The sequence below is a fragment of the Haliotis cracherodii genome, unplaced genomic scaffold (assembly GCF_022045235.1).
Source record: "Haliotis cracherodii isolate W230 unplaced genomic scaffold, xgHalCrac1.p SCAF_3, whole genome shotgun sequence".
Lineage (NCBI taxonomy): Eukaryota > Metazoa > Mollusca > Gastropoda > Lepetellida > Haliotidae > Haliotis > Haliotis cracherodii.
In genome coordinates, this window is record NW_027266286.1 from 29,296,189 (window position 1) to 29,323,860 (window position 27,672).

A 27,672-nucleotide genomic window follows, 5' to 3' on the forward strand; every position below is an offset into this window, starting at 1 on the left:
GACTCGTGCCATTCAGCCCCGTACCCCCACTGGCGATGTTGAAGTTTTGGGTGAGACCTCTGTGCGCTACCTCGGTGGACCTGGACCCGGCCGACCGAGGCTGATGAAGCTGGAAGCGTGTGTCGGGTGTTCAGCCCCTTTGTTTTGCAGGCCAAACCATATATTTAAATACAGAAGGCTCTTCCCAATGAGAAATAGTAACTTTATTAATATTGCAATAAATGTAATCTATGCATAACGTGGACTACGTTACATTGTTAAGCCTATAATGCATGCGTAACATGAGGGCAATAACATTAGCACTAAAAATAATCCATGCATGACTTGGACCACATTTGTATTGCACTAAAAATAATGCATGCATGACATTTCGATTTCATGCAAAATGCGCTTTGAATGAATGACAGAACAAATTCTATAAATTCAAATATCTGTTTGTGCTCTGTATATCAGGACGATGTTTGCGTTCTTTAATCCCCACTGTGTTTTCTCGACTATGTCACATGTGGATTTTATGAGGCATAACACGTAGTCATGAAGTTATCGTTTATACCCAATAAAACAAACCTACTTTTCCACAAACGTATTGACTGAATGAAGAGTGAACGTGCATTCTTGTGTCTGTGTGCAAAACCTGATGCTAAATTATTTTGACCTGTAGGCTGAAATTAGCTTTAACAAAACACTTCTACGGTCAGTTATACAGAACAAATGAGTCACAATTCAGTGTTATGAGAAACGTTTTAATCACATTGGATTGCCATGAGACATGCTGTAACATGCGTATATTTCACACACTGACCGAGGAATACATATTTGAAAACGGCAATACATACAGAAACACTAAATTAAAAAGGAGCAGTTTTAAAAAAAAAGTAATGGCCTTTTTTCGGTACAATGTGGTTCTTGCAGTTTTTACTTGTAAAATATATAAATTCTGACATACAAAATAAACAAAATAAAATATACTTTCTGAGTAACAAAATATTCCTATAAAATACTATACATGTCTAAAAAGGTCAAAGTGAGATACAGTCAGTGCCATATATATATATAAAGAGACAAAAACCTTTCCATATCAAACAGAAATCTCGGCATGAAGCAGAGTCGATTGTACCATTCCGACTTTATTCTGTTCATGTATTAAACAAATACTCATCGCAGATATATGTGCAGAACGCCAACATGCATGAACGTTTATTGCCTGTGTATCAGTAGATCTGTACATAAGCAGGCATGTATTCGTCATCCACCCTTTGACTAATACCGAATCATGATCATGACGAGCATGTACACCAAACTGATTTCACTATGAAGGTACATATATATACTGGTTAATAGTGCATATAGGCTCAAATACAGATGAAATGACAATATGATTGCAATTTAAACAAACTACCCAGAACCTAATGAAATACACCATGACAATGCTTTATGTTTCAATAAACCAGTACAGATCCTTATAGAAATGTACCAGTCGCGTGATCGTATACCATATAATGAATACGCTTGATCATTCGCACATATGGTGTGAAATAATAAATACAGATAAATATGAACAATTAGTTACGTTTTGTCGTGTTTAGATATCTGCAGTATTGATAAACATGGATGTATAATGGTTAATATTGCAATAATGTGTAAAAAATAATGTAATAATTAATCGACACTGCCCTTGTGGTCACTTTCAGTTTGATCGGATTGAACGAAGCACATTTAATTCACAAACGATGGTTAAGGTACATTTTGTTGTTTGTTTGTTTATTTGTTGTTCAACGCCGCACTCGGCAATATTCACAACATATTTAGTTGAAATACCTGGAAATGTTCTCTCTCTATGTTTACAGTACACCCAAAAAAAGCGGTTCTATCCTCAATACACTTTTTTTCAAAATTATATGTCATATATCGACAATATTGAATTAGTATTGAAGTATTGATAAAAATATTGATACATACAACAGTACTGGAAACATTATTTAAGTATTTAAAAGAATGTTTATATATACGACAGTATTGAAAACATTAAGTATTTAGAAGAATACTAATATATATATATATATATATATATATATATATATATATATATATATATATATATATATATATATATATATATATATATATATATACAATAAAGTCCACGTTAGTCTATCATCTTCTTTATATCAGTTATATGTATGAAACTGATATAAAGAAGATGATGGACTAACGTGGACTTTATTATTTTATTATATATTACATGTACACCGAGTGAACATTTACCTCATTTTTGTATATATATATATATATATATATATATATATATATATATATACACACAACAGTATTGACACAATATTTAAGTATTTTGAAGAGTATTGGATTATAGGAGAGTAATGTCAGTATTTAATTATTGAGAACAGTATTGACTTATTCGTGAGTATTGACACAGTATTTAAGTACGGAGAAGAACATTAGGAGAATAATACTGGGATGAGGATCGAAAATAAAGTCGCCCCGATGATGTGATGCTGCTCACAGAGACGTATGCCGTGCACGTAGGACGGTAACAGCTAACAATAAGCTAGTTTCTCTGATAATGACGACGGTAATTCGCAAAGACGGGACGGAAATTGACGTACGTGGATGATTTGCGAATGTTGTCCATGCGGCTAGCACATTGAGAAGGTTGTTGAATTGAGAGAGAGAGAAACACGTGTTTACAAGTGCTACGGTGCTTCGCGATTGCCCTCCTCAAGGGAAACTTCAGTGGGCCTGGAACAGTCCCTGCATGCTTCAAACACATTTCTGTGAAATTGGAACATATGTTGTGTAAACACTGAAATCATATGCAGGCTGTGTCTGCTGGAGGCGGCACACAACGCCGAACTCACAGATCGGCTACTTTGATGCTGGAACAGCTGCCTAAATATCTTGCTTAATTATAGGGAGAATTTCGTAATACGCCATAGCACAGAATGGGCCATTAGGTGTGTCTTTCTTAAGATGCAGGTTTTTGCCAAGAATACTTATATGTGGCTGACTTGTCTTCATATATCAACCGCCCCCCCCCCGCCCCATTTCTTGGGAGTTTGGGATAGAATATGTCCGAAGTACTCCGAGTTTGAAAGAGCCGACTATATTGAGGATCGGGTGGTCAGGTTCCGTGTGACTTGTCATTTTGCATGGTATCGAACCAAAACGGTTTGCATCGTTGCTCATGTTATCTGCCACTGGTTTTGTCTGATTAACGCCAGATTAGAGTGAAGGAGTTGGGCTTAACGCCGCTTTGAACAGTATTCCAGTTAAATCACGGCGTGTCAGCTTGATGTTGGCGCAAAACAAGTAATGCAGGTCTTAGACCTTTACGATTTTGGTGAAACCCACGAGCACGGGTATGGTGCTGACAAACCTAGAAACATAATCGGGATGTGGGGATTAGAACAGAGGCGACTTAATGGTGGCCAGACTCAGTGACTTGGTTGATTGCGTGTCATCATTCCCTGTCAGCGTGGATTGATGCTCATAATATCATTCACTGGACTGTCTGGCCCAGACTCGATTATCTACAGGCTACTGTCATGTGGCTGGAATATTGATAAGTGCAGCGTAAAACACAACTGCAGCCATAACATATGACCAATCTATAATGCAAAGAAGGTTTTAAGGATAAATAGAATATTATAGAGATAATATTATAAACAGACCAAATATGTACACCATATCTCATTCCACAAGAGATGCACCTCCCCCCCCCCCCCCCCTCCACCACCCCTACCCCACCACCCGCCCCCCAGGAATTCAATTTGCATCGCACTAAAATAAATCAACAATAAAGAGATTTCACGCTTTGAATCTAGAATAGGACGTGTAAAATTTATGAATGTTTAAAATATCAAATATATCATAAAACTCTCTTCCTGAATGCAATAAAATATACATATATATTACATTCTGTGACGTCATGCTGGTGCAGTGTTAAAATAGGATGATAAAACGTTGTTGTTAATATGAGACGCGCATAAACCTTTCAGGAGTTATAAAACATGTGAACATCCCACAGCGTTAAAGTTATGGTGGGGTAGTTTAATGGTTAAGGTATTCGCTCGTCACATCGAAGATCCGTGTTCGACTCGTGAAGTGAGTACAGAATGCAAGGCCCAACAATGATATTGCTGGAATATTGTCAGCAGTGAAAACTTACTCACTCATTCACGCGTTATCATAATGTTTTCCGCACCTGATACCATATTGTTTATTTGCATACAAGCGTTTTGCCATTTTGGGGTTGCCGTTTTTTGGAAAAGAAGTATAGAAAATGTTGTTGCTGTTTTGGGTCAAAATGTTTTGCCGTTTTTGACTGTTGTCGTTCTCGGATGTTTTCGTCTCAAGCAGCTGGAAACACGCGAACTATTATGTGATAACGAATTGCATCGGAAGAGTCGATTATTCGTCTGTGTCGAACTTCTTAATCCCAAATGGTACATGCAGGTGCAAAATTCCTTTGATATGTCGAAATGAGAATGGGTGCAAGGATGTCCACATCCACCAATGTCAAAATAAACATTAATCTAACTTCTTCTTTTTTTAACAAATAACTAAGCAGTATTTCATGTTTAACACGAACGTGTCTATTTTGTAGCTAACTTTGGATAGTATTCCTTGCGCGTTGTGAAACGGTTCCCGAAATTTCTCTTTGCTGGGTCTCATCGTGTTCGATAGATAGCTGAGTTGAAATGGGGTTTAACGTCGCGTTCAAGATTATTGCACTTATACAGCGACGTGCATGCAAGTGTGTGTGTGTGTGTGTGTGTGTGTGTGTGTGTGTGTGTGTGTGTGTGTGTGTGTGTGTGTGTACTAGTCCCGAGGAATGCCCATTTTATAGTGCTAGCCCACTGAAATACCATGCCGCAGTTTAACATGAATACCCCACTCAGACACAGTATACTGACTCCGAGTCGACCAGTTTTATGCCCTTAATGCCACACGCCAGACAGGGTAACAACAAGTAACATCTTTTAAAGTGTTTTGGTATGACCCAGTCGGGGATCGAACCAGGGACGTTCTACCACTAGACCACGGAGGCGACAGAAAATTACAAATATGTAATACATTTGTGTGTGTGTGTGAGTGTGTGTTTGCGTGCATGTGTGTATATGTGTGCATGTGTGTTTGTGCGTGTGTGTTTGCGTGTGTTGTTATAAGTACATATTACTGTACATTCCATGTGCTTGTCATGCAAAAAATCAGTCACGCATGGAGAAATATTTATTACATGAATAAATATACATTTACTCAGTAGGTAGTGTAAAATTTTATAATTATGCGTGTATTTCAGTTTGAAAATTTGAAACCCCCCACAACCTCTGGTTACTCTGCATGAGAGTAGGTTAACTGCTTTCAATTTGCATAGCTCGCCATGCTTGTATTATTAAGCTGGTATCATATGGAGAAATATATGTTTTGCTGTCGGCTTTTCACTGTTATATCATTTCATATGCTATTAATTTTGCTTGACACACCCATGGTTTCAATCATAAAATTATAAAAAATGAAGTTATGTACGATAGATTTTGTATCATAAAAAAAATAATAAATATGTCATATATTAGCATAATAATATATCCAGAAATAAAAAATATTAAAAATCATCTTCATATGTAAGTGAAATGAGATGAAAGAGTTTGGAAGTTTCAAGATTCCCCGTCAGTTTTCCAAAGTACACAACCTATTTCACGTGGCCTTAATGACTATGCTTGCAATAGACATGTGAAATCTATAACACATTTGAAATGTACACACGCGGTTACCGCCCAAGGCCCCGCTAACTACGATCCATAGCATGTCGTTACTGAAAAGCAACACAGACCTCGGACATCAAAGGCATTAATAATTACCGATCAATACCATGTAAATGTATCCATTCAAATTATGAACAGCAAACAAACGGGTATATGAATGCTTTTGATACTATTAATACTATCTTCCAGCGTGGCATAATCACACGAAAGAGGTAAAACTCAGTGTTCAAACAAATGCAACTGCAGATTTGGAAATCCAAATAAAAAAAGTCCTTTCATTTTGAAGTAACGTATTTACATATACTGAGCTACTTAGAAAAATTCAACTTTAATTTTGGGCAACTTCCCCACGGCGAATTAAGCAAACTAGCTTCAATTTATTAAGACGGTATGCTAGTCACAAAAGAATATCGGCAACATCAAAGATCTCATTAATTGCCAATCTCCCTTTAATGAGTGGCGTGGTTTCGTTAGGGTGATTATCGCTGAATGGAACCGAGAAATCCTAATTTTTGGGATTGAGTTATAAAGATCAGCTCATTTGTACATACAACACATGAACGCAACTGGATCTGGCGTTGGAGGGGGTAGTATGGCCCCAGGGCTGGGCTCCGACAAGTATTACAAATATTCTTTGAAGAACAACTAGCTTTTAATATTAATTAATCACATTGCATAGCGTCGGTTTGTGGCGTACATATATTTCACAGTTGGATATCAGAATCGCCGCATGAAACTTGGTGTGGTATTGCACGAAACACAGGCTTCATCTGAGAAAATAAGATGCAAATCTGACATCAAAGGGAGCTAATTTATTTATATGATAATTTCATATTATTAGGTATGTAACTAGCATGCATCATAATGGATGGATAATGTGGCATGTGTTAGTACTTGACTTAATTACCTGTCTAGATTAGTGTTTTCTAACAGCCTATAGCTATGTTTTGGCCATGGAGCCATAAAAGAAATGTACAATATACCCGCGAATACCGTGATTATACCTCAGTGGGAAGAAATAGAGATATAGTGGATGCGTAGAGGGGTGCCCTCGTGGTGGCATAAAGCGTGGTGGAGATGGTGGCGTGTCATGGCGTGGATGCGTAGAGGGGTGCCCTCGTGGTGGCATAAACTGTGGTGGAGGTTGTGGCGTGTCGTGGCGTGGATGCGTAGAGGGGTGCCCTCGTGGTGGCATAAACTGTGGTGGAGGTTGTGGCGTGTCATGGCGTGGATGCGTAGAGGGGTGCTCTCGTGGTGGCATAAACTGTGGTGGAGGTTGTGGCGTGTCATGGCGTGGATGCGTAGAGGGGTGCCCTCGTGGTGGCCTAAACTGTGGTGGAGGTTGTGGCGTGTCATGGCGTGGATGCGTAGAGGGGTGCCCTCGTGGTGGCCTAAACTGTGGTGGAGGTTGTGGCGTGTCGTGGCGTGGATGCGTAGAGGGGTGCCCTCGTGGTGGCATAAACTGTGGTGGAGGTTGTGTCGTGTCATGGCGTGGATGCGTAGAGGGGTGCCCTCGTGGTGGCATAAACTGTGGTGGAGGTTGTGGCGTGTCGTGGCGTGGATGCGTAGAGGGGTGCCCTCGTGGTGGCATAAACTGTGGTGGAGGTTGTGGCGTGTCGTGCGGTGGATGCGTAGAGGGATGCCCTCGTGGTGACATGGAGGGTGGTGGAGAGGCGTGTCGTGTCGTGTCGTGTCGTGTCGTGGCGTGTCGTGGCGTGGCGTGGCGTGGATTTGTAGAGAGGTGCTACCGTGGTGGCATGGAGGGTTGGTGGCGTGTCGTGTCGTGGCGTGGCGTGTCGTGGCGTGGCGTGGCGTTTCGTGTCGTGTCGTGTCGTGTCGTGTCGTGGCGTGGCGTGGCGTGGCGTGGCGTGGCGTGGCGTTGAGCGTCGTGGGGTGGCGTGGCGTTGAGGCGTATAGGGGTGCCCCTATGATGGCATGGATGGTTGGTGGCTTGGCTTGGCTTGCCGTGGCGTGGCATTACGTGGAGGCGCAGAAGGATGCCCCCTTGATGGCATGGAGGGTTGGTGAAGGTGGTGGGGGAGTGGCGTGGCGTGGCGTGGCGTGGGGTGGCGTGGCGTGGAGGCGCAGGAGGGTGCCCCCTTGATGGCATGGAGGGTTGGTGAAGGTGGTGGGGGAGTGGCGTTGCGTGTCGTGGGGTGGCGTGGCGTGGAGGCGTAGAAGGGTACCCCGTGATGGCATGGAGGGTTGGTGGAAGTGGTGGTGGGGTGGCGTGGCGTGGCGTGGCGTGGCGGCGTAGAAAGGTGCTGCCGTAGTGGCAAGGAGAGTGGTTTAGGTGGTGGATAACAGAAAAATACTCGATTTTTCACATTGAGAACTCTCGAACGAAGTAGCCTGGATGAAGGTGGATTACAAGATGTAGTCTGTGACAATTAGACAAACAGGCACCACGACGTTTGCACCACCACCTCCGATGGTATCAGCATGTCCAAACACAACAACGTCACACCAACTCAGAGAGGATACGCACACTTTCACAGCACAAACTTAAGATCACACATGTCTAAGATTTTTGCTTGGAATAAACTCTCTTTGAAGTCGATATATGATAATTCCTGAAAAAATAGAAGCCGTCTTTAGGAGTAGTGTGTTGAGATGGAGACACTTGAACACTGTCTGGGGAGCACACGTGCATGTACGAGACAGAGACCGACGCCTCATTGGCTAACTTACACGCATGGCTGCTGACGCATGCGCTGTATTGTATATTTATAGAATGAATGAAATTCAAAACGCGATTGCTTGAAAAAACTTGACAATTTTAACTGCATGAGTAGATGGGTACTCACAAGCTATTTATCGGTAAATCACAGCCCAACAATGGAATGCTTGGATGTTAGAAAACCAGGGGACTTTTTGTGTGTCAGTTAACGTAATTAAATAATCAAAATATGAATAAGTATAGTATCATAGTTAAAAGTCGGAACCCGTATAATATGAACAGCAGTAAAAGTTGGAAGTGAACAAAAGCGAATTTGGATTATACTCGCCGTTAAGGCTCTTTCTCCTAGTGTGAAGTACTAAAAGTTTAAGTATATCCTTCATGTGAAGTGTTTTGAATGTTGGAATTATTTATAGGACATTTTATTCCCTCGTTTCTTCAGTCGATTAGACAAACTCATAAAGGATCACTAACAATTCTAAGATGCTCCAAACACACTCCGTTTTCACAAATCATGAATATAATGGGACAAAGCCCTGTGCATTTAGGCGCTCGAATGTCTGCACTAAAACCTCAATACTCTACCCAGTCCTTAACCGATATATTGCCACGGAACCGGTTTGTTGGTAAGGAAATGATCATTGCATTAAGTTTTTTGTTCCTTTTTGAATAGGCTGGAACATTAAACTATTTTGAAGCTGGAAATTACCATTCCTTTGATAAAATACAACACGTTGTCAAAGAACGACGCCAATAATCATGTCTCGGTGTCCTGGCGTTGGGTTTGAAGAAAACAAATACTAGACTCGGATAATAAAATAAGCATATAGATGTTGAAAATAATCATAACTGTCCCCATTTATTTGTTTACTTTTACCTTTATTATTCATAACGTTATAGTAGGGGGGCACACAGTACTGACACAAACTTACGCTTAGTAAAATATATAGTTTTGACAGAAACAAACAACTACAGTTACATTAAACTACGGTTATAACGAATTCAGAGGGACCACTAGTTTTAGTTCGCAATAACCGTAGTTCGTTATAAGCATATATACAACATATATGCAACAAATGACCGGGACTAAAAATAAGTTCGTTATAAGCGTTTTCGTTATAAACGTAGTTTACAGTATTTTGAAAAGGGGCCCCAGTGCGACTAAAGCATTACAAGGGCTGGGCGGAAGGGAAAATAATATGGTTCTGGGACTATGAGACAGTCAAAGTACTGACAATGCTCAAAGTTTGTTCAAATGTAATATATAAAATGGTCAGTCAATCGTTGGGTCCGCGATAGAATTCGAATCACGGACTTTCTGATCTAAAGTGGATCCACACGATTTTGAGGTTAATCCCGTCAGCATGTTGGACGCCTTGAATACTTTCTGTCCGAAGTAACCATTTCTGATGGTTCTAAAAAGATAACATTGGATTTGACCCAAACGTTACAAACGTTATCAAACGTGACAAGGCTAAAAAGGTCACAGAAACAGTGTAAACTTAAGGTCAAAAACACAACTCTCTTACCCGTATGAAATACATCACCATCGACTAACCAAATGTTTAACTTCTAGACCCAATCAAATATGGGTGTATACATTCTTTTGCCCGGCGATTGACACTAACGGCCAATTTATGAATGATTAGGTCCAAACTATGCCCATTCTATTTGTGAGTCACCTTCCAATTGCCAGGCGGATTGTACGGGATTATGTAAGGTTGAATGTTACCTGCTTTTTACAAGTGGAACAGCCCTACACAAATGACAGAGAACCAAAATATGACGTATTTGGGGGCAATGTTTTTTATATATTTATATTAATACCAAATTTAAACATAACATAAACCTTTTTGCCATTAATGAGACATGATATTATCATAGCATATCATTATCTACATGATAACAAATCGGTTCATAACAGTTTCTTTGGCCGCTTTGTTCATATACGTTCGAGAAACTGTCAATCTCTCACAGTTTCCTTGGCCTTCGCTATTGCACGTCTTGGCTTAAGGAGATCTATACGACAGATAGCGGATCTAACTGCAATTCTTGTTCTAACCGACCCCGGGCGCGACCAAGATTGATGCACTTATACATGCACGTTCGTGTGTGTGTGTGTGTGTGTGTGTGTGCGCGCGGCTGCTTGTACTAGTCCAGACTAATGCCGATTGTATAGTGCTAGCCCACTGAGATACCATGCCGCAGATTAACATGAATACCCCACTCAGATACAGTATATGGACTCCGAGCCGACCATCCTTGTTTAACCCCTTGATGCCTAGCGCCAGGCAAGGAAACGCGATTGGGGATCGAACCCCGGACCTTTCGCTCTCCAAGTGGACGCTCTACTACTAGACCATGGAACCGGCCCGCTATTTTATGCACGCGCTATTGGAGTATATTAATTGATTCTATCCTCTACCTTCGCTATATTCACCATCGATTATGTTGACTGTACTATAATTATTAATCCATAACCCGCTTCGTCAATATATTTACCCTGTTGCCAATATAATACAACATGTTTTAGGTTTATTTAAGTTGCAAACGCGCTTAAATGTTAGACAGAAACACCGCACAAGGACAAATTTGAAAGCACTCACGTGACATTAATAAGCCTTCCCAGATTAGAATAGCTTTTCGACCATAATAAACACAATATCCTTACGCGAAATACGCACTTCCGTGTAGGGTTGTTCAAATCAGAGGTATGCCATTTGATTTTAAGTCATATAATTGTCTCTCGCGTTTTGCTCTCCCTACATGTTGAGAACAAAGAGATATTATCTGTAGGATACAAGTAGAAGAGGAAACGGCGTTTGTGAGATTGTCGCTCTCAAAGCCAGAGCTTTTCCGAACTCTTTCCGCCATTAAGCAGGTCGTGAGGTGGTCTATATTTCGTGTATAGGGTCAAAAGGCATGGGATGGTCTGCGTTCAGTGCCCCGGGCACGTACACATAGCAACATCACACATGGTGTAGGACAGAGAACAAATGTTTATGAAAACTAACGATTATCAAACAAGGAAACATTAAAGGCAAACGATACTTTGAGCATAAAAAAAGCATATACCCCCCTCTCTCTCTTCCGCTCTCTCTCTTCCGCTCTCATCTCTCTCTCTCTCTCGCTCTCTCTCTCTCTCTCTCTCTCTCTCTCTCTCTGTGTTACTGTCTTTTTTCTCTATTTCTGTTTTTCTCTCTCTTTCTGTTTCTCTCTCTTTTTCTAGCTTTCTCTCTATTTCTGTTTTTCTCTCTCTATTTCTATTTCTCCCTCTCTTACCCTCTCTCCATCTTTCTTTCTCCATTTTTCTATCTCTCTATTTCTGTAACTCCTCTCTTTCTATTTCTGTTTTTCTCTCTCTTTATTTCTATTTCTCTCTCTTCCTCTCTCTCTCACTTTATCTTTTCCTCTATGTTTTTTCTGTTTCGCATCTCGATTTCTGCCCCCCCCCCCCCCCCACACACACACACACACTTGTCTCTCTATTTCCCCCTTTCTCTTTCTGTTTCTCACTCTCTCTATTCCTGTTCCTCTCCATGTTTCTCTCTCTAGTCAGTGTAGGTAACCAATACCATATTACTAACATCGAAGTCATATTCCCTCTCATCTGTCAGTGAACTCTACACTGATAGGCGGTTATCTACAAGACGATTGCGTCGAGCTGTTGTATGTTGACATGGTTCTACACAATACTCTGAAATGTACACAGTTGACAACAGATGTTCCTAATTCACATATAGCATAATTACGTTTGTAATTTACAGTTCACTATTAGCAGTAAGCTTGATATTGATACATAGAAATAACCAGCAATAAACCATGCAAGCTCAATGTATAGTACTGTCTCGTTAGAATGCACACATATTACCACGTATGCCGTATAAAAACAATCCCACACAGCTTTTATAATCAATTTCACAGTTCTAATTAAGTCGAGGAACATAATTATGCTCGATATCTTTATTGCAGATATCAATTAAGATATGGAACATGTGCTGTTTAATGATTATTCCGGAACACTAGCGGTTAGTATCGGCGGACTATTGAATATCTTTACTGCGCATGCGCTCGTTTAGCATTCGCAATGGCGGCAACATGTGTGAACTCTTGAGGCGTCTGGGAATGGAGACGGTTATGTAATGAAATTTGGGATGTTCTGATGAAAACAATGAATATCACATGCTTCGTCTTACCATCTGGGCCGAAGGAAATGGATGGGTACATTTCATACACTATCACAAGTTCATTATGAAAATGATTCTTATTATGCATGCAGTTTCCTTCCTAATAACTGCTTAAAAGACGTTTACCCATGTGGTATAAATTGGTTCGTTTATGAGAATAGACTTATTTTTAATTTTTGTCTGGATTATATGAAAGGAAACGGAAGGAACATGCAGTACACGACCGAGTGAAGATTGTGTACAGTCAGCTGGGGGTCTAAGTGTGTTTACCTATCCACGTAAGGATCACCGGTTAGAATTGGTCCACAGTACTCTGTGCTGGTCTTAAGAATCGGCATAATGGATAGTGAGTGAGTGAGTGAGTTGGGTTTAACGCCGCTTTTAACAGTATTCCAGTTACATCACGGCGTGTCAGCTTAATGTGGGAGGAAAGCCCGAAGTGATGCAGGTCTCAGACGTTTACCACTTCAGTGAAACCCACGTGCACGGGTATGGTGCTGACAAACCTAGAAACATAATTGGGGCGAACCGGGATTCGAACCCACAATCCTAGGTTTCTGGCGTGCCCATGTGACGCAACTCTGCACAGCAAATTGCGGCGCCTTAGACGACTGGGCCACCCATGCCCCCCTTAAAGGATAGAGTCGTCAGGTTCGGCGACCTTTGTTGCAGGTCATCGTTACCCGTTGGCGTGCTCATGATGTCAATCACTGGATTATTTCTCACAACCATCACCCACTTCACCCCCTACCCCACCTCCATCACTCGTAATTACACATATGAGTTTCCCCTCCACCCGATCACTTTCCACCACGTCGAAACATCTCTCTATACTGCCACGCCTACTCTACTTGTCACCCGCCACCCCCACCCCCACCCCACACAACCCGTATGTCACTTTACACCAACCCGCGTCTCTCTACACAGTCCTACAGAGTCTCACTTTCCAACCCACCCAATTATACACCACCCAACTCACTCACTCACTGTCCCACCAAACTTCACACAACCAACCCACGTCTGCGCTTTCCAAACCCAGCTTTCCACCACCTCACCCAACCAAACGTAAACATATACCACCCATCGCATTTCACCCAAAACACCCAACCCAACTTTACATCCACCCCCACCCATCCCGCGGCTCTCTACACCACGCCACAGCGTCTCACTTTCCGACCCACCCAAGTTCACACCACCAACATCTCTCTACACTCTCCCACCCACCCCGGCTAATTACTACCACCTCACCCCACCCATTCCTACACCACCCACCGTGCGCCACTGACACCACCCTACACGACCGTGCCGCGTCTCACTTTCCGACCCACCCAACTTCACACCATCAACATCTCTTCTACACTGTCCCACCCACCCCGGCTAATTACTACCACCTCACCCCACCCAACACATTCCTACACCACCCACCGTACGCCACTGACACCACCCTACACGACCATGCCGCGTCTCACTTTCCGACCCACCCAACTTCACACCACCAACATCTCTCTACACTCTCCCACCCACCCCGGCTAATTACTACCACCTCACCCTACCCAACACATTCCTACACCACCCACCGTACGCCACTGACACCACCCTACCCAACTTTACACCACCGTATCGCGTCTCACTTTCCGACCCACCCAACTTCATACCACCACCCCCTCTCTACTCGCTCCCACCCAACCAACACCACCCAACTCCACCCTACCCCTCTCAAACCCACCCTACAGCCACCTTACCATAAACACCGCAATATATTTCTCCTCTTTACATTCACCCTAAAGGATGTCCCCTATCATGTTAATGCACTCACTTCAAGAGTTCTTAACCCTAGCCACCCACACATTGGTCAACTGACCATCTCTCCCCAAAAATTCTTCCATCCCTTGCACGTTCAGTGTACACGCCCGTCAACAACACCATAGACTCGCTGCCAGCAAGCTGTTCCTTACGACCAGTTGTAATTTCAGCCAGATATTGATAATAATATTATCCGCTGTAGCATAATGTCTTTTGATGTTGAAGCCTACTGTATATGGCGCCAGACCTATTTGCCAGGGCTCTCGCCATGCACTGGGTCGGGCAGGCTATCGCCGCTACACGACTGCAGATGAAACGCATACACTTTCAAAGATGGTTTTTATGCACTTTACAAGTTGTGTTAATTAAACTTCAATCTGCGAACACGATGAGGTAGCAGAGATGAGAGGCGATCAAGTCAACGGAAGTAGCATTAAGGAGGTGTTTTGGCGAATGGAAATAGAACCGAGAACGTTTTGATAAGTGTAATACTAAAGTTTCAAACTTGTTTCAAACGTCGAATGAGTGTTGTTCCGCATTTTTTACAAAGTTTTGTAATTCTATCTTGTGTCAGACATGCACTTGAATTGTTACACCCAATGCTTTTCTCAATATAAATTAAAATCATATCACTTCAACACGTCAGTATTCCATATTATCGTACACATTTTTTATATATTTTCGTCCGCCTGCTTATGATCACGTGATGTTGTGGTAATATTTTATACAAATACGTTACACAGTTATCGCATACTGTGAATAGAGTGTGTTGTTCTCATTTGATGTTTTGCGCCGCACTCAGAAATATTCCAGCTGCATGCCATTACAAGAACCTGTCTGTTGTTTCCTGATCATCCATGATATCTATTTCATAACTTTGGGAATACAGTAAAGTACGTTTATAACGAACACACTTATAACGAACTGAAGGATATAACGAACTGATTTTTTTGTCCCGACTGTTTGCTATAGTTATGCTGTATATATGCTTATAACGAACTACGGTTATAACAAACTAAAGTTAGTGGTCCCTTTGAGTTCGTTATAACCGTAGTTTATTGTAGAACATTTAAACCAGATGTAGGTATCTCCCCATGGGCCCCAAGCTGATCTGTTTTTCTTTGCATACGAATCGGATTTGTTACGACTTTAGCCAAATCAAAGAAAGGACGTGTTGCGAAAAGAGTGAGTGAGTTGGGTTTAACGCCGCTTTTAACATTATTCCAGTTATTTCACGACGTATCAGTTTAATGTGGGAGGAAAGCCCGAAGTGATACAGGTCTCAGAGGTCTACCACTTCGTTGAACCCCACGAGCACGGGTATGTTGCTGACAAACCTAGAAACATAATCGGGGCGAACCGGGATTCGAACCCACAATCATAGGTTTCTGGCGTGTCCAAGGGACGCAGCTCTGCACAGCGAATCTCGGCGCCTTAGACGACTGGGCCACCCGTGCCCCCGTTGCGAAAAGATAAACCAGAGTTTCAGATATATAGGTTCTTTCCACTATGCCAAGAAAAATGAGGATCCTCTCCTCATCAATCTGCCAGAGTTGGAAATTTAAAAAACAATCGAGACACCATAGTCGGTCAAAACAAGGGAATTTGTCCAAGAAGTTTAACTTTAGCCTTAGGAATACCGATGATCATCAAATAGCCAATTCCCTTCCACTGATTTACCCTCCTGAGCTAGAAATAAAGGAGACCATTGAGATCCCTCCTCTGTTTCATATCTATTTTTATGCATAAAGATTCAGGGTGACAAAACACTCTTTACAAGACTGCATGACAAGAGGGATGGATGACTTCAACTTTCCCTTTTATCTCGAGCAATATACGAGCATCTCCAGCCTTTTCACATTTCACAACCTTTGAGATACCACCGAGCATTCTGTTTCTGCAAAGATTTCAAAGAGCGGCAACGACTCTTGCTCAGAAGTTTTTTGATCAAGGTTACAACATTCAGGGCATCAGTAAAACTTTTAAAAAGTATTATGGTATACTTGTGGAGGACATTTCCAAAATTGACAAAAATGTTGTCCGATGCAATTCCCTATCTTTACCACATGTTCTCGTGTTTTTCTTCAGGTAAAGCATTGACTTGCCTTTGCATGTGTTTATGACGGGGCAGGATCCGTTTTTCGCGAACACCTGATATCATCGCTATTTGAAAGTGATTCATAAACTCATGACATAGTCGGAATCGTACAATCGACTCATCTTTTGGCAGAGATTTCTTATGAATATGGAAAATGGTTTTGTCGCTTTATCCAGCACGATGTGTGCATTAAAGTTCAAAATGATGGCAGCCTCTATACCAAGTTATATGACAAGAGACATGCTTTCGATTTTCTAATCGTGAATTTCGCCTTCACGTCGAGCAATGTACCATCAGCTCCTGCCTATAGCATCTACATTTATGAATTGCCTAGGTGCTAATTTAGATCATGTACCTTTTATTGAAATGTCACGGAAAGACCATCAAAAACATTTCAGAAATGTCATGGGACTAGACATTCATAGTGATTTACTACATATGATACGTGTCTTTGTAACATCCCGTGATACGAGGGGTGACTGAAACCTTTCGACGAAGGATGTATGGTACTCCCTGAATAGTATGCATGTGTTAAGTACAATACTGTCCATGCTTACAGGCTGCATTTGAACCAAGGTGAGGCGATCCAGGATCAGGAAGACCTTCAACTTCCACCATCGAGTAAAATGACAGGATTATGGATGACACCATGCCACTACAATAGGAATTTCTCATGTGAGAGTTGAGGACATGAGGAAAGAACTGGGCATCTCAAAGTTTCTGATGCTCCGGATACACCATCTCTCGTTTTGAAACAGACTGATTTTGTTGAGCGAGGTGGATGAGTCTTGAGTTCACCAATATCAACCAGAGACCAAACAATATCCAAAACAGTGGAAACATCTGACGTCTCCTCCGAAGATAAAAACAAATTTGTACCAGGAACGGGTAAAATGATGGCGTCAGCTTTCTAGCTTCCAAAGGAAGGTGGACTACCTCCTGAAATTTCAGGTCATTAATGGCCGTGTTATACAAGGCAACTGCGTGGAAGACCAAGGTTAAACGTCGTTGAAAACTCACTAAAGGCGTGTCTAACTGGACAAAGAACCTGTCCACAAGTCGGTTGTCACCATGTCTGCAATGCGTGACTGTGGGTGTGAACTAATGGAACGTACTCCGTATTCACCAAACGTGGCACTCCATCATCGTTGGCTGAAGCTTTCGGACCTTGGAGGGCATGTTGTTGAAAACTAGTCCATCATTGTTGGGATCAGAGCTTTCCAGCCACCCTCGTATGACCTTAAAGTTGACATTTCCTTCCCCCTTACTCACTGACGGGTTCTGGCGGTGTTCTCAAACACCTGGTGTCATCGCTGTCACCCCTGACTTTCAGTGCGCTAATAATTTTCCTCACAATCTTAGATTTTACTTCCTATGGATTCTGTTTAGACACTGATTCTTCTCCCGCGTTGACGTGTTAAAGTTGCTTGGGGCCGAAAACTGGGATCCCCGCTGTTGCGTTGTGAAAATGTATGAAATCATGAAAATAATGAACTATGGGATTTTTGTGAAAGGACATCGATGATAGCCATAGATTTAAATGTGTGTTTTAAAGCTCTTCAGGACATGAAGAACGATTCCAACGCATTGTTTTGATAATGCAATATTGTGTGAAGATAGGGCAGTATCAATAGGACTACCAGCCAAAAATAGAATCATCGATGAGATCGACTCTACATTTCGTAAAGGGCTATTTCGTCTTTGAAAAGGGCTATAATGCAGAGCCGGATGCATTCCCTGCACTCCCGATAGGGGGCGACATATCGCTGTGCGGAGCTTCGAGAACTGACGTCATAACAGATGACGATTTAGCGTGAGATCAGACAACAAGGCGGTCTTCTTAAAACTTGAGTTTGTAGAAACTTTTTTCTCTATATTAACCCCCCCCAAATATTTTCTTTATGCAAATCTAACCTGTCAACCTGCCCTGAAGCCATTTACAAATCCCATTTTTATTTATGTAAAATTAAGGACATATCCTCGTTTTCATCAGGAGTCTTATTGCACTACCCATAAGCGAAATGAAGCGTAATTTGTGAATTAGGTATGGATCGACCCCCAATAATCCAAGCACTTTGATGTCCAACACAAACTCAGAAATTCATTCTGACTGCAGTCTTTTCAAATTTGGGCGCAAAATTGGATCTACAGTTTAATTGTTAAGAATACATAGCTTTTCCTTAAATTCAAAGATCAAAGATCATCCCTTTTCAAGTTATTTTCCAGAAAATGCAATTTATGTACACGCGGCAATAGGAGAGCGATTAGTAATTTATTGCTTGGCATTAAGACCAATCAGTCTTTACATCTAGCGCATTGTTGCAATTCACCCGAATCAAAAATCATTTTCGTTTCGTTTTTTCCCTCGCTTTCTTTTGATGGCTTCCCGAAGAGTGGAGCTAAAATGTGTTACAAACAAAATTAGACGCTTTAACTAGGTATTTGAATGCTATTTTCTCGTAATGTCTAGCGGAATATTTCCAGTCTGAAATTATCTGGATTAATGGTTGTTCCAAACATCAAAAGAAGGACCAGAGAACACCGATCGATTGTGGAGGTTTTTCGCTCTGCCCGCACCATAAAGTTGGGTTGTAAACGACGGGCTGGCAATTACGAGGTGGCATGGGTGGGAGCCTGTACTCCCATCGCATGTAATGAGGAATAAAACTTGCAGTCGCGTTTAAGTCGAAACACAGAGTGAGCATCAACTTACTGCAGTCAATTTGGAGGAACATTTAAGGACAGGCTGTCGTTGAAAAAACACGTTTTGGATACTGCTGCAAAGTTGAACACCGTTTGAAATATTCCCCCTCAATATAGGCCCCCAGTGCATGCTTGGGCTCAAACGGGATTGGTTGTTTTAATGTGGGATCTGGTTGATTGTGTGACATCGTGACCGAGGCATGGTCATTGCTCATACTATCAATCACTGGTTTGTGTTGACATATTCAGAAAAGTTTTGACCCGATCGTGAACCAGAGACTGAACGCAACTTGAATGTGTTGAAAATATTCCAACAACACGTATCCCTTTCCTGCCGTGGAACATCTCACTATTTTTCACCTGCAAAAGCTGCATGTTTGTGTATTTTTCAGCATACCGACAGTCAGTTTCAAACTTACCGAAAGGTATAATTTTGTTCTCAAAATTATCGGTTATCTTCATATTACTGTCGTTTACTTTAGCACTACAAATATGACAAAACGTTCCTTCAAAACCCCTCCTCCCGATTATATAACAACGTTTTGTCGAACTTCTGCCATTGATTTAAAGAAACCTTTATATCTGCAAATATAACAATGTTTTGTTGAACTTCTGCCATTGGTTTAACGTAACCTTTATATCTTCAAATATAACAATGTTTTGTTGAACTTCTGCCATTGTTTTAACGTAACCTTTATATCTGCAAATATAACAATGTTTAGTTGAACCTCTTCGTTTGGTTTAAAGTAACCTTTATATCTGAAAATATAAGATAGCTCGCGATAAATCGCAAAGAACAATGAAGAACGAAGCGTGGTTTATTTCACGATAAAACATTATTCTATCATGGTGTCATTTATGGAGATTAGAACATGCGCTTTCAACTTGATGACGTCATATATTGGTCGACGTTATTTTTAAAAGGGTAAGTGTCTAGTGAGTTGTTCCCCACAGAAGTAGCTGGGCTACGCAGATAAAGTCAGTTGCCGAACGATCGCATCCAAAAGTGGGGGAGGTATGACAATCAGGGGTATGAGAAAGGTACAGACAATCGACCTGAGGGTTGTGAGAATGTGCGGGAAATACTTCACTTACCAACCTGTTCATAAAATGGACTGGTCCGACATTTCCGAAATCGGATTCTATTCAGGGAGTCATCATTATTAAAACACGGGTAAATATTGTTGAAGCTTGTACATTTTATCATCATGCTTAAGAGGCTGTACAGATCAAATGAACACTCTCATCAGTTTGAGTCAGACTCTGCATCACTTCTAGCAGAACGTAGCGTGCCACCTCGCACACCTCGTACTTTCTCTTGACTGAGTTTTAAATTTGACGGTTTACGTTAAAGTAAGCTTATTAGGATTTCAGTCTGTGTTTAAAATGGATTTAGCACACGAGGGCCAATGAACAGCAGTTAATTTCCACATTATTCGTCGCTGTAGAGGTGGCAACAGTTGCCGAGTCATCGGTTTGCCTCATCAGTTTGACTCTGGGGCAATTTAAAGCAAATCCTATCTCATCCGTAGGGAGGAAGAGCATCTATAACAGCAAAATCAAAACAAGATTACGTCGAGGCCTTTTTTGAAAGAAGCATAAATGTGCACATGGATTTCATTTACACACCTGCTTGGAGGATGGTGGAGGGATTCGGTGGGTGGGGGCAGAGGCGAGATTTGGGCGCATGGAGGGGAAGTTTGGGTCGGCGATGGTAAGGGATGGAAGATGTGGGGTCAGAGATGGAGAGGAGATGTTGAGGTCGGCGACGGGGAGAAGATGTAGGGGTCTGCGAGGGAGGGAAGATGTGGGATTTGCGAGGGAATGAGGATGTGGGTGTTGATGAGGGAGGGAAAATGTGGAGTCTGCGAGGGAGGAAAGATGTGGGTGTCGGTGAGGGAGGGAAGATGTGGGTGTCGGTGAGGGAGGGAAGATGAAGGGTCGGTGAGGGAGGGAATATGTGGGTGTCGGTGAGGGAGGGAAGATGAAGGGTCGGTGAGGGAGGGAAGATGTGGGTGTCGGTGAGGGAGGGAAGATTTGGGTGTCGGTGAGGGAGGGAAGATATGGGGTCGGTGAGGGAGGGAAGATGTGGGTGTCGGTGAGGGAAGGAAGATGTAGGGTCGGTGAGGGAGGGAAGATGTGGGTGTCGGTGAGGGAGGGAAGATGTGGGTGTCGGTGAGGGAGGGAAGATGTGGGTGTCGGTGAGGGAGGGAAGATGTGGGGCCTGCGAAGGAGGGAAGATGTGGGTGTCGGTGAGAGAAGGAAGATGTGGGGTCGGTGAGGGAGGGAAGATGTAGGGTCGGTGAGGGATGGAAGATGTGGGTGTCGGTGAGGGAGGGAAGATGTTGGTGTCGGTGAGGGAGGGAAGATGTGGGTGTCGGTGAGGGAGGGAAGATGTGGGGGTCGGTGAAGGATGGAAGATGTGGGTGTCGGTGAGGGATGGAAAATGTGGGGGTCGGTGAGGGATGGAAGATGTGGGTGTCGGTGAGGGATGGAAGATGTGGGGGTCGGTGAGGGAGGGAAAATTCGGGGGTCGGTGAGGGAAGGAAGATATAGGGGATGGTGAGGGAGGGAAGGTGTGGGGATCAGTAAGAGAGGGAAGATGTGGGTGTTGATGAGGGACGGAAGATGTGGGGGTCGGTGAGGAATGGAAGGAGTTTGGGCGGTGGGGGAGGGAAGATGTTGGGGTTGGATAGGGAGGGAAGATGTGGGGGTCGGTGAGGAAGGGAGAATATGTGGAACGGCGAGAGAGAGAGAACGATGGGTGTCGGTATGGGGTAGGGGGAGAGTTTGGGTGAGGGGTGGGGGCCGGGCGAGGGTTTCAGGAGGGGAAGGAGGAGTGTTGGAATCCCTTGGCGTAAATATGCAATAAAAGTGAGTTGAGATGCATGTGGCATACTAGCGCGGTTGTGTGGGATCCAGCCCGGCTAGAGGGAAAGCAATAAAACCACGTCTATGACCAATGCGTGGAGGTATACAATCATGAGACGCTGAGAAATGCAGCGGAACGGGAGTAAATGGGGCCTATTATATACTATAAAATATATGTGATGGAAGGAAATTGATTTTACATATTGATGTGGCGAAATTGACGGACGACAGTACAATAAGACAAAAAACACAAAAAAACAACAATTTAGTTTCATGCTTTATGACTGTAATAAGTTTTGATACTTGCATTATTTCGTTTAGCTGGAAAGTTTATAATAAACTGTAGTTAATATACTACTCAAATTGTGATAGGGGTGTCCCTATTATTCTGCGGGCACGGGTGGCCCGGTCGTCCAAGGCGCCGCAAGAGAGTACCGTCCCTTGGGCACGCCAGAAACCTATGATTGTGGGCTCCAGTTCCGGTTCGTCCTGCTTATTTTCCTATTTCTGTCAGCATCATGCCCTTGCTCGTGGGTTTCACCTAATTGGTAAACGTCTAAGAACTGCTTGTCTTCGGGCTTTTCTCTCACATTAAGCTTACACACCGTGATATAAGTGGAATATTGTTAAAAGCGTCGTTAAACCCAACTCACTCCTATTATTGTAGACTTCACCAAACTTGTAATATGTGCATGTATATATTTTGAAATATATGTATATCCTTTGAGAAATATAAGTTGATCTACAACCGATATGAAATACTAATTATATGATTTTACTATATGAGTATTTTAACACGTAAAGGGTACACTCATGGGAACAGGAAGTGAATACAAAAGGTCCGAATAAAAATAATTAAAATTTCTTGCCAAAAAAAACAACCAAAAATCTGTTCGACGGAGTGTCCCTATTCTCACCCCCCCCCCCCCCCCCCCCCGCGGGTCACTGCACATGATGCAAGACCATTTTACATTTTAGCTGAACTTTGCAGATCTCGGACCTGGTATGTGAAATTATCCTAAATGATGTTTGCAGTATTTAAGCACTTTAGACTTAAATTCCTCAGATCAAAACGAGGCTGACGGCGTGGGGTCGGGTTGACAATTTCACCCCACGGGGAATGCCGAAGGGAAACAATCATTTAATTACGGGCCCCGGACGATAAGTACACAATAAATACTCATATTGCCCGGGATCGATAACCAGATCACGCGAGATTTACGACGTCCTTGCTTGGGCCCACCGTCGATCCCCGATACAAGGTCACGTCGGCTGCAAGGTCGATTTTTACGTCCTCTGGGAATTTATGTTGGGGAAGAACGGCTCTGTCTTTTACAGTAGGTTCAACTGCTTCGGGGGTGGAACTGTTATCGTCCTTTCACCATTGATGTAATCGTTCGTATATCCAAAATATTTACTGATCACAGCATATCAAACGTACAATACGAAATTGCTATGGAAATCATTGTAAACATATTTTACATTTATAAACTGATTCGATTCCCGAAAGACCTATCGTTCAATGATTATTGTACCCTGAGAGTTCATTATTTTGTTTGTTCGCTGTACGGAGTTCCGTGCAGAGTTGCGTCCCTTAGGCGTACCAGAAACCTATGATCGTGGGTTCAAATCACAGATTCGGTTTGTCAGCACCATATCAGCGCTTGTGGGTTTCACCAACATGGTAAATGTCCAGGACCTGCTTCACTCCGGGCTTACCTCCCACATTAGACTGACACGCCGCTACATAACTGGAATAATGTTCAAACACAGTGAAACCAAACTCACTCATTCTTTCTTACGTTTCTTGCGTTTATATATGTTTACGGAAATATGAGTTGACATCTTGTCATGCGCTCATTGTGACAAGTGACATTGTCGATATTGGTGAGGTTGGGTGGCCCAATCTATTAAGGCAACGTAACACGCCTTAGTTGCAGGATCCGCTGATCGTGGGTTCGAATCCACGTTGTGGGTCCGATTATGATCCTTGGGTTCCATCAAAGTGGTAAGCTCAACGTCCTGCGTAATTTCGGGATTTTTCCCATATTAATCTGACACGAGTGATGTAACTGAAATACTGTTCAAAGTGGAGCCATCAATCGCTCGTAATGTGTGAACTGTTTATATAGAGGTGGTTACTTGAAACATCTGGCAAACTGTTATCACACGTGCGGGAGGCAAACTTTACTTACCGTTATCTGATATCTAACGGTACATATTGTGTATATTACATAATAATGAAATGTATTTCAACCACAAGGTGATGACGGCTGTTACACTCCAACTTAGTAAAACATTTTTAATAAAACAACCATTCAGACAAGCTTTTTAGTTTCGTTTAAGCTATATACATCCTGATGCAGCGTCTTTAGTAGGTTGATGCCTACCTGGAAATCGAAACAACCTAAGTTGAATTTCTTTCAGTAACCAGATCAAAGGTGCCCAAGCGAAACGCTACATTCCAGTTTAAGTTTAAGTGTTTAAGTGCAGTAATTTTACCAGTGACCTCCAACCTTAAAAAATCGCTAAACCGTTATTAAAAAAATGTGCGTCAAAACAAATTCGTTTTAACTTGTCTATATAAATCAGGGCTGGTAGCATGAAATGAAGGATACACAGTTTTATGCTTGAATACATGACGAAACTGATTGACAGAAATATCACCACGCCTCTTTAGAACGTTGATATTGCATAGCTATGCCAATATGTGGATTTGTGACTGTATGTTGAGAAGGGCTTTCTTTCTGGCGTTATATAGACACGTAGGCAAACAAGCTCTATTAAGAAGATAATCTCATGGGCACACAGATGAGAAATATATCCACACAATAAAGACTCCTGAGTCTAGTTCAATTTCTAAACATTACTGAGCAGGTGCGTGCTGTATTAAGCTCAAGCGGTTTATTGCTTTACAGGTATTGAAACATTGAAATACGAACCATTTTTTAATACCGCTTCTTCTATTTACGGGTAGGATATGACTTTACGGTTTCTTAAGAGAGAATAAGTATTTGTTGCTTATTGAATCCGTATCTATGAATAGCGTCTATAGTTCTGATTTCATCTACAGAAGACACTATGAGTCTATGTGAGTGACTTTGAACTAACATATTTCTCTCTCCCCCTTCTACTCTCTCTCACATACACAGACACTGCAGAATGAAATCTTCCCATTTCACCCTTCTCTCTCTCTTCTCACAAACACTGCAGTATTAGACCTCCCCCCCCCCCTCTCTCTCTCTCACTCACACACACACAAACACTGCAGGGAAAGACCTTCACCATATCATATATGCCTCCTTCCCCTCCCTCACTCTCTCACTCTCCCACAGAAAACTTCCCCACCCTTCCACCATTCTCTCTCACACACACTCTCTCATTGATGACACCACAGTTCTTCTCTATCCTTCTCTCTCACTCTCCCTATGTGATCTACACAATACATGAAGTCTACATGTATACATACAACACGCAATAATTACCAACTGTTATTTATCGTAACTGTATTGCTCGATTGTTTCAAAGCTTGTCCTTAAAATACCTCAAAAGAAAAGAAAACGAACAACGTTCAAACCAAATCGATACTGGTCGCGTTTACCAATTTCAATTCCGATAGACCTTCACGCATAACATATGTCATATGAGGGAACTTTCAACGTCATTTAGTATCATAATGTGTCATTTAGAATCTTGTATCATCTGTGGTCGTTATATGTCATTTGTGGTCGTGTGTCATTTGGTGTCGTTGGAAATCAGCCTCGCGGGACAAGATGTTTTCTGTAAATACAGGAACTCGGTGGTACAGTTTCGCCACAGCTCCCGATGAGAACAAGGGGAGCTCTCGCTAGAAGAACGAGAAGAGCTGGGGGCAACCGCGTTCTCGTACATCAAAGGGAAACCCAGCTGTACTGCGAGTACAAGCACAACAAAGCTTTAGACGTTAGAGAATAGCCATTCTCGTTTGTTTCAAGCTCCGCCGTCTGAGAGGCTGTGGGGCTTTCACAGGGGAATACAAGCAGGGCTCGCCACTTCAGGTTCTATTGTATTACTTTTTTCTATAATTCCAGAAAGAAATTTTACATGTTTTGCTCCCCACTCGCAGCCCCTGACAAAAGATGGGAGAGCAACCGTGCGTCTCATTCTCTATAGCCGGGGCGCTGTTCGCGCGTCAAACACCCTCGGTCGTTCTCGTAAAAACACAACTACTCACAAAGTCACAGACAAGTTGTATGTAAATCTGACTTGGAACCACAAGTCTAAAAACCTCACGCAAACTGTCTGAAGTGTTTTCGGCAATAACGACGGCAACAATAGCGAGAGTGTTCTTTGTCGAAAAATCATTTTCCTGGGTATTTGGTAAGGTTTACCAAAGATTGAACTTTTTTAACAAAGGCACCGCGGTTCTAACGTTAGGTTGCCAAGGCTAACTTTTAAGATATCTAAACAGATGCACTTTAGTCAGGCTTACAGTCCTCCGTCCTTTCAATTGATACATAGATAGCACATATTTAAAAACTTCACATCTCTGTGTGTCTCCCTCCCTCTCTCTCTCCCTCTCCCCTCCCTCTCTCTCTCCCCTCCCTCTCTCTCTCTCCCTCTCCCCCTCCCTCTCTCTTTCACTCTCTCTCCCTCTCTCTCTGTGCGTACCCTGATGAGATGGATCGTTGCTCATAGCACCAATGACTTGATTGTGTAGTCCAGACTCGATTACTTACAGGCCACAGTCATGGCTGGACTAGTGCGAGGGCGGCGCAAACAAACAGAGAAATGTATCATAGTTGTGTCTATCCCTAACTTCCCACTCTCTCTTTCTCTCTTCTTTCTTTCTCCCTGTCTCTCCAATCACTCTCGCTCTTCCATCTCCCTCCAACCACTCTCTCCTGTATCTCCAATCACTCACTCTCTCTCTTTATCTCTCGCTCCCCCCAATCACGTGCCCTCTCTCTCCTATCTCCAATCACTCTCTTTTTCTCACCCCACCCCTCTCTCTTGCTCTACCTCTTCCTCCTCCACTTTCTCTCATCTGGGATCGAGGAGAGCAATACACATACTTCACAAGGCGTATATAATAACCTTATCCTTAAAGCTCCCTACTTGAAAGCGATAACCCAACTGCAAAATTATACCTACCATTTATATGGCAATATTATTATTCTAAACTAACTACTTTATCAGTGGTTGAGTATCAGTGCACGGGCGTGTCATCGTGTCTTGCTGCGCCAGCCAATCAGGATGCTGCAATCGGTGGTTTTATCAGCCATTTCGTGGTTAAACGCATCGGCCAAGTTATGTGTATCTGAGGTCGAACACTAGACGATGGTTAGATACAACGTGGTGTTCATGAATGTTTGTGAGTTGATAAACACGGTAGATATTACGATACACTAGGAGTTCATAATGTTATGTGAAGTTTGACATATACATGAGTAAAGATTGTAGATAATGTTTATGTTTGGCGGTTTCTTGATCAAATATGCACCAAGGTAGGAAAACTGTGTGATATACAGATAGTGGTTCGCTGACTTCTTTTCATCAGTAGACTTT